The sequence below is a fragment of the Gracilinanus agilis genome, chromosome 6, assembly GCF_016433145.1.
Source record: "Gracilinanus agilis isolate LMUSP501 chromosome 6, AgileGrace, whole genome shotgun sequence".
NCBI lineage: Eukaryota > Metazoa > Chordata > Mammalia > Didelphimorphia > Didelphidae > Gracilinanus > Gracilinanus agilis.
This window is the reverse complement of record NC_058135.1, coordinates 282,720,697-282,725,961: the sequence shown is the minus strand read 5'-3', so window position 1 is coordinate 282,725,961 and position 5,265 is coordinate 282,720,697.

The window sequence follows — 5,265 nt, the reverse complement described above, 5'->3', positions numbered from 1 at the left end:
CCCATTTTTTGCTTATCTTGAGTATATTGTTAGATGTTGGTCAATCTCTCATTTGTATCAAAGTTGATTTTCTATTTTCCATAAATTTTTGTCAAATATGGATTTCTTATGTCAAAAATTATTTTGATTAGATTTCACTTTGATTATGAACATAAAATTGGGGAATATATATCGTAATACTGTCTTCCTTTCATCTTCTTTAGGTATGAGTTCATATTTTTAATTTTTGATATTGGTAATTTTATTTTCTTGCTTTAGGTAAAATGATTTTCTCTTTTTTTCACAAAATCACCACCGAAATTTATTTATTAGGTCAGTGGTAGTTTGTTTTATTAATTTCTCCTTTGACTATCAGTATTCTCACTTCAATGTTTATTTGTGGTTTTTAATTAATATATTTTCAAGGGTTTTTTTTGTTTGTTTTTTGCCCAATTTGTTGACTTTTGCTTTCTCTATTTTATTGATGTAACTATTGAGAGATATATTGTTACTTAAATATTGCTTTGGTTGTATCCCATTAATTTTGATATGTAGTCCCATTGTTTTCCTTCTCTTTAATGACATCATTTCTACAATTTTTTTATTATTTTATATAGGATCTAGCTAATTTTTAATCTCTGTTCCTATCACCTTTTATGGAATATAAATTTTAATATAATATGCCTTGAAAAGAATGAATTTAATTATTTTATATTTCTGCATTTGACTATGCTTTTTTGGTCCTAAATATGATTAATTTTTTTTAATGTGCCATTTTTATCTGAGAAAAAAGTATACTATCATTCACATAATTTCTTCTCCAAAATCACCTCTCTTTGGCCTGAAAGCACAAATTGATTTAGACAAGGGAACTCATTTTAATGATTCTGTTATCTCTCAAAATTGTTCTTGTTTGAGGGTCACTCCAAAATTCCATGTTTTGTATCACTCCAAGAGCTCAGCCAAGTTGAGAGTAGGAATAGGGATTTTAAAACTATGACTGGAAAATTGTGCACTGAGAATCACTTAAAATGGCCTGAAGTTCTCCCTCTAGCTCTATTTTATCTTTAAAGCAGGCCTAGGGTAGATCTACACATCTCACCATTTAAGATGCTTTTTGGACATCTCTCCATACAGGCTAAGCCTTTTTCTCCTGCATACACATCATTACTAGAGGGAGACACATGTATTGCTTTGTATATACAGGACTTACAGAGGAAATTGCAAGAACTGCATGAATCCAGAAATGTAGTACAAGCAGGACTTATAGATGGCTGACTTCATAGACTATACCCAGGAGACAAGATAGACATAAAGAACTTCCAGGGGGAGGAATAGGTTTTGATGAGGGGAAAGGGGCTGGGGCAAGGGCAGGAGAGTCAAAGTGATGGAGGGAGGGATGAATTGGCACATTGAGGAGGGACTGGGGCAGAGGTGGGGGTGGGGGGATGAGTTGGGCAGTGAGGAAAGAGGGATGGTTAGGGGCAAGGTGAGGGGTTGGGGCAGGAGGAACAGGGGGAGGAATAGGTTTGGATATGGGAAAGGGGTGGGGACAGGGGCAGGAGTGGCAGAGGCATCAGTGGGAGAGATGAATTGGGCAGAGGGAAGGGATCCGGGTAGAGAATGGGGTTGGTGAGGGATAGTTGGGAGAGGGAGAAAGGAGCTGGGGCAGAGGAGAAAGATAGGTGTTAGGTAGCAGGGGTTGTGGGAGGAGGTGGGTTGAGCAGAAGGAACAAGATTGTAGGGTTTGGTGAGTCAGAGACTGAATGGGCTCTAATAATGAGGAAGTATGGAGAGATTTATTCTGGAAGATTTTAAACTTTCTTCCAATGCTTTTATCAAACATTTTATCTCCCCTAAAGTATTCTCCATGCTCTCATTTTTAGCTCTCTATATAAACAAGCAATTGTCTTATTTCTTCTTAAGGTAGAATATGTAGAGTATCAAACCATTTTCACTGGTGTAAGAGGGTGGAATAGGGGATGGGACTAGATGGTTAGAATAGGGCCAGAGTCAGAAGATTGACTGTGGTTTGGGAAAGCCAACAGAACTCAGCCCAGGGAAATCCTGGTCTGAGTCTACACACACAGACCACTCAGGAACAGGGATGGATGTTTCATTTATTATAACAGGGAAAGGTTAGATGATTTTTTTGGATGACCCTGACACTTATGTCAACTAACTAAACCTCCCAGATCCAAATGTCCCATTGCAGTGAGTCTTCAGAGTATGAGCTACACTAAGCCTTATTTCACTGTCCTAAAGATCCCAGTCCCTAATCTAGATAAGCCTGCACTAAACCAACCCCCCCTTAGATGGTAATAGAGGTAGTGGTCTATGACAGTTTGTCAAGGCCCATGGAGTGGTCCTGGATCCAAAAGGAACCCAGAGCTGATTTTAGGGCAGACAGATGCCACATGGTTCAAAATCACCAAGAAAAACAGTAGATGACAGCCAGGGAGCAGGGCATCAGGCCACATAGGGAATCAGGGTATTATAGAGTATTCACAGCCACTAAGGCAGGGGTTGGCAAATGTATGGCTCTCAAGCCATATCTGACTCTTTTGAGGGCCAGATATGGCTCTTTCTGCAGGAGCCATGAAGTCAATTTTTTTCAGGCGCTGTTACAAGAGTGCTCAGTGTTACAGGAGCAGGCACTGTTAGCACTGTATGGCTCTCATGAAATTACACTTTAAAAAATGTGGCATTTATGGTTCTCATGGCTAAAAAGGTTGCTGATCCCTGCACTAAGGAAAAACAGCCAGTCTCCCAAGGTCAAAACCAGAGAAAGAAAGTCCAAAACCTCAGTTAACAGTCTCGCCCCTACTTCCACAATCTAGATTTCTCCCCCTGTTGGTCTCATGACTCTCTGAACTTGATCTAACCCTCTCTTCCTTATATCAGTTCCTCTCTTTGCACAAAGCCAAACTAGTGTTGAAAACAATGTTTTGGCATTTTTATACTATCAAACTTAATTCCGACCAGACTAATATTGGCTTGGGCCAATTGTGGCCTGGCTCCTTGTTCTTAAGCCCATTTCCCTGATTAATTGGACCTTCCCTGTTAAGGTGTGGGCAAAGCATTTTCAATCTTGAGAATTTTTGGAGTTAATTTTAATTTGAGACTTTTAAAAATTGTTTTGAAGTTGAAATTGTCATAGTTTTTCCTATGATTTTGAGATTGCTGTCATAGAATATTTAATTAGAATTTTTCTTTGTATTAGATGATACTTTAAAACTTTGGACACTGTTATAGCCAAAAAAGCTTATAGAAATATTATAGCTTATAGCTTGTAAGAATATTATGGCCAAAAAGCTAAACTTGGCAATTAAGCAGGGGGTTTTGGATAACGTCATGCCCAAGGGGGTCAGTTATCTCTCTGACTCAAGGTTCCAGGGATACAACTCCTGGATGACAGCCCAGGGACACAACTCCTAAACGGAACAACCTTGAAGATTAAGAATCATGTCCTGCGGCACCTGAAAGCATCCCCTACTCCCTCTATCTAACTATTAGCTCACCCTAAGACAAAGGCACCTATATCCTAGAAACATATATATCCCCTCTTCTGAATGCATGCTTCGGGACTCTCTTTGATGAGTTTCCCCAGTGCGTACTGGCAATAAAGCTTTCTCCTGCTTTGATTGCATTGTCTCGTGTGTTCCTCTGGAGGCCACCCATTTTGAACCCTAACAACACTACTTTCTGATTAACCAATGATGTGGATTTATTTTTACTTTTATATTTCTATAGTTTGTAGGGTTGATTTTTATCATTTTGGTAAAGTAAGGTGATTTTTTATTGGGTATGTAGTTTAGATAATCTTATAATGGGTGTAGAATGAACACTAATAGAATCAATTATATGGGATGTCAAGAGTAAGGTAGGAATAATCTTTACAGTTAGTAAGCATGTTGGGAGTTGATCAAGATCTGTTAAATAATGTGTTTATAGATCTCTTAAGTTTTCTCTTGCAGCCATGAAGCTGTTTTGTACAAGGAGAGAAGTTTGCAGGAGAGAGGGTAGAGAAGTCCCCAGGAGAGAGAAGGCCAAAGGCATTACATCAGGACCCCAGGATTTGAAAGACTTAAAGACTTGGGGGGGGGGGGAGTGGGCTAATGTTGTGTTTGTCAAAATATGCCAAGGGTAGACTGCCTACCTTTCTCTGGCACAACTGTCAATGAGCCGGGCACTGGAGAGTGCCCCCAAGTGCCAAGCCCATACCTGTACCCTAAGGTTTCCCCACCATTAGTGAGAGTTCCATCATTGGTCAGCGACTTTCAGTCTTGACCAAAAGGGGGGTGTGTCAATGTGGAATCTAGAGACCCCAAACTTGTGGCTTAGTGAGATCTGATGAACCCCAAGTTTTAGAAATAGCTTGTAGGCTGGAGACCCCCAAAGCTTCCTGTTCCCCTGAGAATCCACCCTGAAGAGAATCTCTGGCTAGCAGTAGCAGTAGTCCAGAATAATGGACCTGAGGGTAAATGTTAAATACCCTATTGTCTTGGGTAGTCTTCCCCATTGTATCAGAGACCTTTTCTTAGGAAGACACACCTGGGCAGGGACCATCCTTTAGTATGGATTGTGTAAGTATCCCCTTCCCTTATACCCTACCCTCTGGCTATGATTCCTGTCCCAAACTTGATTGTAAATCCCAGCCTTACCAGTATAATGTCAATTATCTTTGGCAGCCCCAGGATCTTCCCAAATGGTACATAAGTTCCCCAATATCCTTTGTTCCTTGGAGTTGTCATCTAGCATGGTGTCACTCCCAGGGGGTCAGGGAGAAGAGAGAAGCAGTGCTCCATCCTTGGACTCTGCATAAAGTGCAGCTCTGCATAAGAGGCCTAAGTAGCCCTGTTCCCCCTTTCCCTTGATTACGGAGTGATTATGACTATTTAATAGTTCTGTGTTTTTTCTAAACTAACATATGAATTAATATATATTATTTTCTTCCTCATCTTTATATTAAATTTTTATTCTTTAGAGGGTATTTTATATAATTACTAAATTAATTCTACTTTTATTCAGAAATAAAGCAATAAGACTTTCTACAAAATACTTTTTGAGTCTAGTACAAAGGAAAGAGATGGTAGCAGAAGAAAAAAACTGTATAAAAGCTAGATTATTTTAAGTCATTGATTTAGGAATCAGGAGCTGCATCTCTAAGACTAGTGAGGAAGAGATTAAGAACACATTGTTCCTCAGGGATTAGCTTTGTTTTTCAGTATCTCCAGGGTATTTCTGTCTGCCCTCAGAAGGATCACATAGCATTTGGGAGCAAAG